Source organism: Zootoca vivipara, chromosome 6 (assembly GCF_965207765.1).
Source record: "Zootoca vivipara chromosome 6, rZooViv2.hap1.1, whole genome shotgun sequence".
In the NCBI taxonomy this organism is placed as follows: Eukaryota; Metazoa; Chordata; class Lepidosauria; order Squamata; family Lacertidae; genus Zootoca; species Zootoca vivipara.
In genome coordinates, this window is record NC_142589.1 from 92,645,336 (window position 1) to 92,658,752 (window position 13,417).

The 13,417-nt window shown below is 48.2% G+C and overlaps 1 pseudogene across 1 annotated transcript; it reads left to right on the forward strand.

The window, feature by feature from the left end:
- The first annotated feature begins 858 nt into the window (after positions 1–858).
- Positions 859–1,768, forward strand: LOC118086018 (prohibitin 1 pseudogene; annotated as a pseudogene). Its single transcript, XR_015950397.1, has one exon. The product of XR_015950397.1 is annotated as a prohibitin 1 pseudogene (transcript).
- Positions 1,769–13,417: the final 11,649 nt, after the last annotated feature.

A 13,417-nucleotide genomic window follows, 5' to 3' on the forward strand; every position in this document is an offset into this window, starting at 1 on the left:
CAGATGTAAAAGGTAAAAAGGGAAAGGACCCCTGGACGGTTAAGTCCAGTCAAAGGTAACTATGGGGTTGCGGTGCTCATCTCGCTTTCAGGCTGAGGGGGCCGGCGTTTGTCCACAGACAGCTTTCCGGGTCATGTGGCCAGCAGAACTAAACCGCTTCTGGCGCAACAGGACACCGTGACAGAAACCAGAGCGGATGGAAACACCGGTTACCTTCCCGCCACAGTGGTGCCTATTTATCTACTTGCACTGGCGTGCTTTCAAACTGCTAGGTTGGCAGGAGCTGGGACGGAGCAACGGGAGCTTACCCCGTTGTGGGGATTCGAACTGCCAACCTTCCCATTGCCAAGCCCAAGAGGCTCAGTGGTTTAGACGCAGACTGCCTCTGACAGTTGTGGAAGAACATATAATCCCTCCCAGATATCCTTTCTAAAATTATTGCACATCCATGATGGTTGGTGCTCTTGACGCTGTCAGAGCGGTCACAACATGCGATTCTCTCTTCCCATACTGTCTGTGCCTGCAAAAGTTCCAGGTTGGCCACGCTGCCCCACTTCCAATCAGCGCCATGTCCTGTCCTTTTTTCCAGTTGCGGCATCACAAACAGGGCTTGGCGCTGTCATGGTGCGGCGACATCATAAGGCAGGCCCCGGTGGTGTCACAAGACTGTCAACCCCTGAGAGCCCCCAAAAGAGACCCTGACATGCGGGTTCGAGATTTGGTGCACATGGCTCTGGGCATGCGCCACTTTCCTTCGCCCCTTTACCACTGCGATTGGAAGGGCTGCCGATTCCATCGGGCATCGCGGCCCGTGGGCAAGAGGGCAAAGATTGTATGTGAACACAGAAGGACCGGGAGGCTTGGCTGAGCGCTCACGTGGAGTTCAGGTCACCGGGAGCCGTGAAATGTGGGGTTTATGAAGAGCCCAATGGCTGCCAAGATCTTTGAGACCATGAGCAGACTAGGTCTGGGGCTGGCGGTTGCCGGTGGCATCGTCAACTCTGTTGTTTACACCGTGGACGCGGGACACAAAGCCGTCATCTTTGACCGGTTCCGGGGTGTCCAGGACGTTGTGGTGGGAGAAGGGAGCCACTTCCTTGTCCCCTGGGTGCAGAAACCAGTCATCTTCGACTGCCGCTCTCGCCCGCGCAACATCCCAGTCGTCACAGGGAGCAAAGATCTACAGAATGTGGACATCACCCTGAGGATCTTGTTCAGGCCGGTGGTGGCGCAGCTTCCCTGGATCTACACCACGGTGGGCGAGGACTACGACGAGAGGGTACTACCTTCCATCACGACAGAGATCCTGAAGTCGGTGGTGGCTCGTTTTGACGCCGGCGAGCTGATCACCCAGAGGGAGCTAGTCTCCCGGCAGGTCAGCGAAGAGCTGGCGGAAAGAGCAGCCCCCTTTGGCCTCATCCTGGATGACGTTTCCTTGACGCACCTGACATTCGGGAAGGAGTTTGTGGAGGCTGTCGAAATGAAGCAGGTGGCCCAGCAGGAAGCAGAGAAGGCCAGATTCATGGTGGAGAAGGCCGAGCAGTTGAAAGCCGCAGCGGTCCTCTCCGCCGAAGGTGACGCAAAAGCCGCTCAGCTCATCGCCAGCTCGCTGGCTTCAGCGGGCGATGGACTCATCGAATTGCGCAAGCTCGAGGCAGCCGAGGACATTGCTTTGCACCTCGCACCGTCCCGCAACGTGACCTACCTGCCCACGTTCGTTCAGCCAGCCCGGCAAGTGAAGCTGGCATCCCCGTCGCAAGAGATTTAACCACAGTTTTAAAGCTTTCCCCCATTTTTAGGGGGATTGAAAATGCAAGATGTCCTAATTAAAATGCATTGGAAATCCCTCTGTTTGTTTTCATTGATTATATATATGCACACATATCATACACACACACACACACACACACACACACACACACACACACACACACACATATAATACAGTGGTAGCTTGGTTCCCAAACGGCTTGGCTCCTGAACACCACAAACCCAGAAGTGAGTGTTCCAGTTTGCGAACGTTTTTCAGAAGCCGAACGTCTGATGCGGCTTCCGTTTGAGCACAGGAAGCTCCCGCAGCCAATCAGAAGCCGCGCCTTGGTTTTTGAACCAGTTTGGGAGTCGAACGGACTCCCAGAACGGATTAAGTTTGAGAACCGAGGTACAACTAGTATAACACTAGTCTTAGGTCATTGCTGTTCATCTTTATTATTGGTAAATGGTTTTATCCTTTTTCTTTTGTAAACTGCTTTGAGATTTGCTTGTATGTTTGCTTCACAATCAAGGGGTGTGCAAGTTTTACGAAATAAATAAATATCCAAGAATGATCAGGGCAGTTCACAACAACTGCACATAAAGCCATACAAAAAAACAACAACTTATAAACAAAAATATAATCAGATATCGGTTAACTGTTCTGGAAGGATACGTTCTTCATTGCTTGCACGAGCCTAGCAGAATAAATAAGTTTTCAGTAGGGGTTGAAAAGTTGGCACAGAAGGCTCCTGTTGGAAGAATATTCCACAGGACTAGGCTGTTAACACTAAAGTCTTGGTTTCTTTTTGTTACCAGATGGACAACCAACGATCTCTGTAATCAAGCTACAATATTCACACACCTCTTCCCTTCTGAAGCAATTTGTTCGACCTTGCAGATTGGTCCTCAAAATGACAGCTGTGAAAAGGGTCTTCTTAGTGTTGGCCCCCCAAAAAATTTATGGGAACCTCTCAATGGAGATCCGGCTGCCCCTGAGGAAAGGGAGAAATTTGGTTCGGTTTAAAAAGGAAATCCATGCTTCCAGAAACAGTGTGCCAACTGGAACACAGCTGTCCTGCAAAAATCTGCACCTCTCTAGATTTTGCATTGCAGTTCTCGAGCCAAGATAGGAATAGAAAGGAAGTTACATATGGTAGGGGAAAGCATGTGCTAAGATGCACACATTAGTGGGAACAGCGTGCAAAAATACGTTGCATTAAGGATCACTGCTGTGCAATAAAACGTACATTGGACAAAGCTGCGCAGAAAGGCGTGGTACCTTGGTTCTCAAATGCCTTGGTTTTCAAACCCCGAAAATCCAGAAGTAAGTGTTCTAGTTTTTTAACGTTTTTCAGAAGCTGAACATCCGACACAGCTGTCAGCTATTGTTTCCGGGGCACTTGAGCCAATCAGAAGCTGCGCCCTGGTTTTCGAACATTTCGGAAGTGAAACGGACTTCCGGAACGGATTAAGTTTGGGGCTTTTGTTTTTGCTCTTTATTTTCTGTTTTTGAGGCTTTATCGGTTCATTAGTTTTTGTGACTGTGTGGGACCCAGTTCAGCTACTGATTGATCATTGCCAGTTTTTAACTCTGTGAGTAGATCACAGTCTCTTGGGAGTTGGCCACCCCTGGTATATAGAATCATTGAAATGTAGAGTTGGAAGGAACCTCAAGGATCATCTCGTTCAATGCAGGAATCACAGCCATACGTATAAAAACTGTATAAAGATGCCTTATTCCAAGCTCAGACCTGTTAAGTCTATTATGAATAATGCTTTTTTCTAAGGTAGGGGGCACAGGGATGAGTTTATGGGACCAAGGAGGTGGTTGCCCAGAAAGGTTTGGATACCTTTGAAGTCGAACAGAATCGAAAAGAATCCATCCCAGACGTCTGTTTGACTTCCAAAACATTCGGAAACCAAGGCACGGTTTCCGATTGGCTGCAGGAATCTCCTGAAGCCAATTGGAAGCTGCAGAAGCCACGCCGGTCATTCAGGTTCCAAAAGAACATTCACAAACCAGAACACTCACTTCCGGGTTTGCGGCGTTCAGGAGCCAAAACGTCCGACTCGCAAGGCGTTTGACTTCTGAGGTACGATTGTAATGGATGTGACTACGTAGTCCTGGCAATTTTAATGGGGGTTTCTACTTTGAGGAAGACTCCGCAGGATCCCAATCCATTTGGTTTAATCCACAGGGTCTTATTAGATGGTGCTTAGAAAGCTAGATGGTTGAGTGGGCTGCAGAGAAATAAATGCATCTTTGTGGCGATGAAGACTGGGCTGGCGAGTGTGGAGGGCAGAAGATCTCATCCGAAAGGAAACAGTGAACCAAAGTCCCCCACATTAAAAACAAGGCAAAGAAAATAAGCCATCCAGGATTCTCAGAAAGTATCTCTATTAGAATATTTTTTTCCCTCATATCTGAGACAATTCCAGGCTTCCTTGATGTCTCCTGACTGCCGATGACTTCTTTCAAACAGAGCGCCTTGCTTGGCTTTCGTTTCATATCTCTTTTTCCCCTGGAAAATGGAATACATTGACTCTGTCTCATGTCCTTCTGGTGTCCCTGTTATGTTCCTGAGATTTCGGGAGGGGGCTGGTGGGACGGCTGGATTTGCATCCAGTTTCTCTGAGCTGGAAGGAAGAGGAGAGGGGTGGGAGAGAAGGAGGGAGAAAGAGAAAGGAGAGAGGGGGGGAGAGAGGGAGAGGGAGAGGGAGATGGTAGGATAATGATTATTTATCACTCTTTCATCTCCAGCATCCACTGAGCTCAGTGTTTTATCCACAGTAAATAAATAAATATGTTTAAACAGAGGACACAGACGAGTGGGTCTGCAAACATGGAATTGGCTACCTTTTCCCCATCCTACCACTGCCCTCTCTGGTTCCTGTGCTGCATTTTTGGAAGCAATGGTTCTTCTGAACTGGTCTGAGTTGCTCAGGCCCGAAGTTAACTTGCCTGAAACCCAGTCCTTCCTGGGGGAGGGAAAGGCTTATAATAGGAACATAGGAAGCTGCCTTTTAGCAAGTCAAGACCATTGATCCGCCCAGCTCAGCATTGTCTACACTGCAGCTCTCTAGAGTTTCAGGTGGAGGGCGAGGCATTCCTAGCCCTACCTAGAGATGCTAGGGGGATTGAACCTGGGACCTCCTGTGTTCAAAGCAGGTGCTCTCTCACCGAGCAATGGTTCTTCCCCTAAAAATAAAGTAAGATTCTAGTCCTCATTGTTCTGAATTAAGGGAACGTAGGAAGCTGCCTTGTACTGAGCCACACTGGTCTGCCTAGCTCAGTGCTTCCTACACTGACTGGCAGTGGCCCTCCTGGGTTTCAGGCATGGGACTTCTGAATGCCAATTGCTAGGAGACACAGGATGGGAGAGGCCTCCTGTGCTCAAATCCTGCTTGTGGGCAAACCCAAGCAGGAAGCCTTTTATGCATCTCGGCTTCTTTCCAGTGGGGACTCAGTGTCCAACCTCGGCAGGCAGACCGCAGGCCAGAGAACCAGAGTCAGCCAAGCAGAGGGCGGCGGGTTCTGGGTGCCAACCTCAGCATGGCTCTCAGGTCCAAGCCACCACACACCAGTTGTGCTGCAGACGAGTCCGGTCTTGTTAACCTCCAGCTGCCGTCGGTGAGCAACAACCTTGCTCCAAATGACTGCAATCTTTCTTTTACATGGGAAAGTGAAGCAATCTGAGCATCATAACAACTTGGCTACAATAAGGAAATTTTGCCCATGGTATGACTGTTTTCCACTTTCCCATTTTGACTCTCTGGCACCTTATCTGCATAACCTAGCAATTCCAAAATATAGACACGCTTTTACTCTTGCAAGATTGAATGTATTGCCCTTGGCTGCACCTGAGGGATGATTCCAAAAAATTCCACCCGAAAAACACTTATGACCCTGTGGAGATGGCAGTCCCGAATCAGTGGCACATGCCCTTCTGGCTTGCGCTCTTGATAAAGACTTGAGGAGTGAGGTCATCACCCGTCTTTTATTGCCCATTCCGGGTCGCCCAGCCACTGCCCCAGTGTCCTTTCTCTGGGCAGATCAAGAGGAGCAGGTGATAGCAAAGGTGGCAAGGTTTTTTAGCTGGGGCAATCAGAATAAGGTCCATTATTTAACTATTGATTCAGAACTCTAAAATGTATTTTATATGTATATCTGAAGAAGTGTGCATGCACACGAAAGCTCATACCAAAATATAAACTTAGTTGGTCTTTAAGGTGCTACTGAAGGAATTTTTTTATTTTGCTTCGACTCAGACCAACACGGCTACCTACCTGTAACTACATGTATTTTATATAATTGACTTTTTATTTCTATTCTTTGTATAGCATATTTATTGTTTTATTTATTGTTGATTCATTCATTCCTTCTTCCTTCTTCTCTGTCCCTGAACCCCCACATGATGTTCCTGCATTGCAGGCGACTGGACTAGATGGCACTTTGGTTCCCTTCCAACTCTATCAATCTACGATTCCATGAGATAATCAGTCTTCCCCTCCCCTCCCTTTTCACAGCTCGGTGAACACCGGTGGCTGAGAGCCAAAGCGTTGTCATCTGCGAGCCAGATCTGGGGAGAACCGTGGTGTCGAGGGAGCCAGATTCAAGTTCCCAGCCCCGCAAAAAAAAGGGAAGGGGGTGGGAATTTTGTTGTGCTGCCCTTTGCCAGGGGACAAGTCTGACAATTCGGGAAGCCGAATATTGCCCCCAGATCCAAGAGTCTCGGAGACCCCACCCCAATCAGTTGGAAGGGTCGAATCCAGATGGAGGAGTGGAAGGAGAGGTCTGACTCCTCGCTCGCTAACCAGCCGGAAGAAATGGAGCGTGTTATTAAAATCCCATTAGCACGCATTTCGCATATTCAATATCCAGAACGCCGTCAGAGGAACCCATGGCGAGGCACGACCTCATTCGCTTGCCCCTGCTGGATCGCTAATTTCCTACCTTGTAGGTACAAGAGAAAGACCGTGTTAGAATTCCTCGTCGGTGCAAGGACATCGCCTGCCTTCTGGGAGCCTGCAAATGGATGATCCCAGAGGCAGAAGAATGTCCTTGGGCTGGTGGAGAATTCTAACACCGTCTTTTACATACTGCGACAGATACGGCGCTCAGAGCCAGCTTCTCTGCCTGGTCTCCTGAGCACTGGGGGACAGGTGGGCTGGGCCAGATTAAGAGACGTGCCATGGGCCCCAAAGCGCTGAGGGCCAGAGCAGTGCCGGGTTAAGACGGACGGACGCAAGCTTAAAAGACTGGAGTCTTTTACGGCACGACGGCACAGCTGGACCCTGCCCCAAAATATAGGATGCAGACCTTATACCCACATCAGATTACGAATCTGTTTAAGAACATAATACCCCAAAGAATCTAGGAGTTCAGATAGACTGCCTCTGGAGTTGGAGGCTCCATAGAAGAACCCGGCAGCTGGGTTGGGCCAAAGGGGGCCCATCTAGTTCAGCATCCTCCACAGGGGCGGAGGAAGGGGGACGGTGGGTCGGACCACCCCGGGTGTCACCACTGAGGGGGGTGACAAAATGCCAGGTGGCACTCACCACGGGGCCTGCAGCATGCCCGAGCCACGCGTCTCTCCTGGGAGAGACAAGGTGGCTTGGGCGCGCGCAGGCTCCGTGCTACCCAAACAACCCACCCTCTGCCTTCCCCCCCCCCCGGTAGGACAGCTAAGTGGGAGGAGGCAGGCAGACTCCTTGGAGACCCTATAGTGCATCCCACCCCCATGGGCAAACTGAAACTGGCGCCATCTGCATTCAAAATCTGTACTCTACCACTGAATATTTTCCTTTAAAATAAAGCAAGATCCCAGTTCTTATGGTTGGGGGGCGGGGAATGTGAATAGGGGTATAGGGTATTGGGTTATACCAAATCAGGCCTATTGGGGCCAACCAGCAATCCCTTTGCCAACCTACAGAGAAGGAAGCAGGTTTTTTTGGGGGGGAGTGGGGGACAAGACAGGCAGTTTTGCTGACCCTTTTGTCAGTTACACTTTGGAAATGAGGCTTGAAGATAGTGAGATTTTGCATCAATCTGGGTCTCCGAGTGCCTCCTTTTAAGACATTGCTTTCCCCTCGTTCTGAAGGCTTCGCACCCGATTCCAAAGTTTGAGGGTTCAGCCCTCCATCATGCACCCCCATCCTTCTCTCTCTCCCTCGTCTGCCTTCCAACATCTTTTTAAATGAAGGGAGAAGATAAAATCCAGGCGCCTTTAACCTGTGATCTGCTGCGTCTTGATGTTAAAATTCCTTTCCCCGCTGGAAGGTTTAACACCTTCACCTCTTTACTCCTTTAGAAAGGTTTTTAATGCAAAACAAAGGAAGATGTGCCGTGCTGTTCTTAAAAGAGAGGCCTTCACTTTGGGGAAAGACCCATAGCTAAGTGGTGGAGCTTCTGCTTTGCCTGCAGAAGGTCTCAGGTTCAGTCCCCAGGTAAGGCTGGGAAGGCAGCCCTTTTCTGAAATCCTGGAGATCTGTCGCCACTCAGTGTTGGGCAGTCAGTGATGCAGCAAGGCTGTGGCTCGGGAAAAAGCAGCTTCTAGTGTTCCTTTTTAAAATCAGTCTTTGGTTCAGAGTCATGAGGTCTGGAACCATAGATGATTATGATGATGATGGTGATGGTGATGATATATTTATACTCCGCCCATCCGGCTGGGTTTCCCCAGCCACTCTGGGTGGCTTCCAGCAAAATATAAAAATACAATAATTCATCAAACTTTAAAAGCTTCCCTAAACAGGGCTGCCTTCAGTTGTCTCCTAAAAGTCAGATCGCTGTTTATTTCCTTGACATCTGATGGGAGGGCGTTCCACAGGACGGGCACCACCACTTCTCGCAGGGAGGAAACCGCCAGAAGACCCTCGGAGCTGGTCCCTGGTGTCCGGGCGGGCTGGACGATGGGGGTGGAGACGCTCCTTCAGGTATTCTGGGCCGAGGCCGTTTAGGGCTTTCAAGGTCAACACCAACACTTTGAATTGTGCTCACCCTGTGATCCTCGGATGAAGGGCAGCATAGGATTTTAATAATAATTTTTTTAAAAGAATCACCATTTTTTAAAAATGAAGTCATTTTTCTTTGGTTTTACAAATGCAAAGTGTAAATAAACACAAACTAGTAAAAACATAACTGTATAAAGAGATTCTCCGAATCTCAAAACTTCCTCCCTTCCCCTCCATGGGGTCTCATTTTAAACATCTACAGTACACCTGCATATTCATCCGTACTCCAGTTTTTACATCAAACCATGTTGTCCATAGTGATTTTTTACACTACAAGTGAATCAAAATCCTGCTCTTGTTTCCGTCTGCTTACAGTGGTCTCCTAAATAACTTATATTCTCCCCCCCCCCCCCATTCTTTTATAAGGTTTTTATCCTCTTGTTTCTGAGTTTCCTGGTCAGCTTTGCCATCTCGGCGTAGTCCATCAGCTTGGAATTTTCCATGTTTCACTTTTGCCATGAGCCGCTTTAATTAGTATCCATACAGAAAAGCAGGCTACAAATAAGAACACGGAATGAAACCCATCAGAAAAAGCCACAGTGATACTGATAAAGAGGCCAATAGCCCCGCCCTGTGGCCATTACCTACGACAGCAGCTGCCCAGCAGAATATAAGGACTTGCATATACCTCCAGGGCTGGGCAAAGGTCGCTGGTCTCTCCTTCCCTTACAGCAGTGGTTTTCAACCCATGTGCCGTGGCACCCTGGGGGTTGCCTCTGTCCCTCTTTCCTTCCCTACCTCCTCTGATGCTCTCTTGCATCTCTGCCTCCCAAAGGCTTGTGTGACTGTTGCCACAGCCCTAGCTACAAGCTCCGCAGGCAAATGGTGCCTCTGGGGCTGGCCGGGGGGTGCTGGGTGCCAGGAGCTGGGGCGGCCACAGAGCATGCAAGCAAGCACATTTCCTCTAAACATGCATTCTGTGTAAATACTGATCGGTTGGAGAAATGCACTGGAAAATTTGAATGAGTGTGAACTTTGAAGGTTGGCCTATCGCTTCACAAAATTTAATAGACTCGGCTGTGAATGCGAACTGAGTAGGATTTGCCACAGCACCTGAGCTCAGGGGCACATCCGAAAAAGCTGGGTGTCGGACAATTCATAGAGCAAAAAGCAATTCTCTAAGGAAGAAAGCTTCGATCCCTTTTAATAATAATAAATAACTACTGTATCTGACTTTTAGAAGACATCTGAAGGCAGTCCTGTATAAGGAAGTTTTTAATGTTTGAAGTTTTATCGCTTTTTAATCTTTATTAATATTTTGTTGGGAGCTGCCCAGAGTGGCTGGGGAAACCCAGTCAGATGGGCAGGTTATAAACAAACAGCAGCAGCAACAGCAGCTGTGAAAAGAGGGTGCTGGACCAGATGGGCAATTGGCCTGGCCTTGCAGGCTCTTTATATGGTTTTACATCCACATGGCACATAGCTGAAGCATTATGGAACTAACTTCTGCAAGGAAGCATTAACGGCCTCCAACTCAGAAGGCTTTTACATCATGCAAAAGCTCAAATATCATGCAGAGCTTAACAGAGGAGCAGCAAGAAAACTCCTGCATGATTGCAGCCTCTGAATGGGACTTGGTCCAAGGGTGGGGGGCACATAGTTGTCGTTGGCAGGGCCAGGGGCACAGTGGAAGGAGCAACGAATGTGAATTTACAGTAGGCTAATTTCATCGTGCTCTCTGTCCTCCATGCAGGCGAGAAATAGTTTCAAGGGCACATTTGTTTTGTTGCATTCCTGCCCCACCTTTTTGTCCAAGGAGCACCAGGGTGGCATATACATGGCTCTCCCCCTCCTCATCCAATCCACACAACAACCCTGTGAGGTAGGTTAAGCTGAGAGTCAGTAGCCAGCCCCCCAAGGTCATATCCAGTGAGCTTCATGCACGAGTGGGGGGTTCAAACCCTGGTCTCCAGGGTCCTAGTCTGACTCTCCAAAGACTGTGCCACACAGGCCTATCCCAGCCAGGCAAAAACACTCAAGGAGGATATAAAGAAGGGCCAGTAAGGGGAGAGTTGTGAGGGCAGTGGAGAGGCCTAGGGGGGCACATTTTAGCCCCTTCCTTTGGACTGAAACCTGCTCTCTTTGGCAATCCCTCGTAGGCGAGTAAGATTGTCTTCCATAAACACGGTTTTAACAGTGAATCCATAAGTGACCGTGGAGGCCAATTCTGGATCCCCACATCCTTCCACAGTGGGGACACAGGTTTCCGGGCGGGAGTTGATCCCGGTGAGGGTTTGCCAAGCGTGCCTTCCTCTTAGCACGTTTCTTCCTTGTGTCCTGAGTTCGAGTGTATTCAAAGCCCAGGAGACCTTTGGGAAAGGCTGTTCTCCAACTGGAGCGCTCGCAGGCCAGTGTTTCCCAGTTGCCGATGTTTATACTACATTTGTTTAGATTTGCCTTGAGAGAGTCTTTTGTTGAACGCCAGTGTTACGCTTTCCATTTTAAAGTTCGGAATAGAGTACTGTAGTTGCTTTGGAAGAAGATAATCGGGCACCCGAACACTATGACCAGTCCAACGAAGGTGACGTTGAAGAATCATCGCTTCGACACTGGGGAATGGGGATCTTTGCTTCTTCCAGTACACTTAGTTCGCCTGTTTTTCCAAGTGACGTGTAAATTTTCCAGAGATGCCGTTGATGGGATCTTTCGAGGACTTGGAGATGGCATTTATAAGTGGTCCATATTTCACTAGATGGGCTGGGCTGTCAAGAAGTATAAAGCAGAGTTGCTGTTTATAACTGCTCCATGTTTCACAAGCAAACTGTAAATAGCTCAGTTGGTAGAGCACGAGACTCTCTTTTTTTAATTAAAATTAAACTTTATTACATTATACAACATTTATCACAGAATAAAATAAACTTCACCATAAAAATGATTATAACAAATATTACAGGTATTACATTTGACTAACTTCATTTCTCTGAAATAAAGATAGCTTCCCCCTCCCCCCTTCCCCCTCCCTCGCTGTTTCCCCTTACCCTTTGACTTCTCAGCCTAATCCGAACTTATCCTTTTATTCTACCAAGATAACCATATTCTACATACCTTATTCTACCATCAACATTTTTCCTTTTTATTATATACATACATCATACTTTCTATCGTCTATTTCTTCTCATCGTTCCACTCCATACCTAATACCTATAACTGAACCTTAATTAGTGGAGATAAAATTGGAATTTACTACCCTTGTTTTAATATAATCTGTAAATTTTTTCCAACTATTTTCAATTTCCTCCTTCTTGATACCTTTAATTTCCTCATATTTTTTAGCCAAATTATAATAATTAAATAATTTTTCTTGCCATTCTTCTTTTGTCGGGACGTGAACAGCCTTCCAATTTTTTGCTATTAATAGTCTTGCGGCTGTAACCGCATAGCTTAGACAGCATCTGTCTCTAGGCTTGACCTCTTTCGGCATCATTCCTGAGCACGAGACTCTTAATCTCAGGGTCGTGGGTTCGAGTCCAACATTGGGTGAAAGATTCCTGCATTGCAGGGGGTTGGACTAGCTGATCCATGGGGTCCCTTCCACCTCTACAATGCTACGATTCCATGATCCCCCAACTTGGCTGGATACGAAATGAGTTTATAAAGTTGAGGCATCTGCTTTGGAGTGCTGGAGGAAGTGGCAATGAAACACAGGCGCCTTTGGGTGGCAGGAGCGAGCCGAGTTTGGGAGGCTGAAGCTGGCAAGCCACACTTTCTCAAATAGAGGTCACCGGGATGTTGTCTCTCCAGGGCGTGGTCTCCGAGCATCCTCGAGCATCCTCCACCAGAGCAGGAGCGGAGGACCGCTCCGGAGGGAGAAATTGCACTCCACAATGTGAAACTTGGACCTCACCAAAAGGAAGGCTGAAGCCCAGGTTTGGAAAACTGCCGGCATCTGCATGCTGATATTGTGGGGTTTATTTCCCAAATATAGACACTGTTGTTGTAACTATTATAATTATTGGACAGGAGCAAACAAGGGCCGTATCTTTTTCTTGGATACCTGGCAAAACACGGATTCCCACGCCAACCCTAGGAGCAATCCTGGATTTAAAGCAGTAAATTGAAACTGGAGTGGGGGGGAGAGAGAGAGCGTTCCTCTCTGGGTTAAACCCCCCCCACACACACACCTAAAAATATTTGCAATGGCCTGGAGGGAGGGTGGTTTCGGACAGCAGCCTGAGGAATAGGAATAACTTGACTCGTCCTACTCTTCCAGGTTGGTGATTATTATTATTATTATTATTATTATTATTATTATTATTATTATTCCTCAAGGTGATCCCCAGGATGTAGAAAAAGGAAACTTTGTCAAGAAGCAGAAGACACCCCGTCACCTTAACTGGAGGTGGCCAACACTGGCATGGGTGAGAGTGCAGCGATTCTCAGACACCCCAAAACCTGACCCTCAAGGTGTATCTCTAAAGGCAAAGACTCGCTCACCCTTTTTTGCAGGAGGCAGCTGGGGGCCTCGTGCAAAACGAGCGTGCAACAGGAAGTAAGCAGTGTGCAAGGAGCGTGTGAGGCGGCCCAAGGGGCTCCATCCAGCTGGCAGAGGAGCGGAGCAGAGGCCCACCTGCCACCCTCTTGCGTGGAGCTGGAAGCAGAGGAAGGAGATTTGAGGACGTTTATTCTGATCCTCCCAGGATAATCCTGGAAA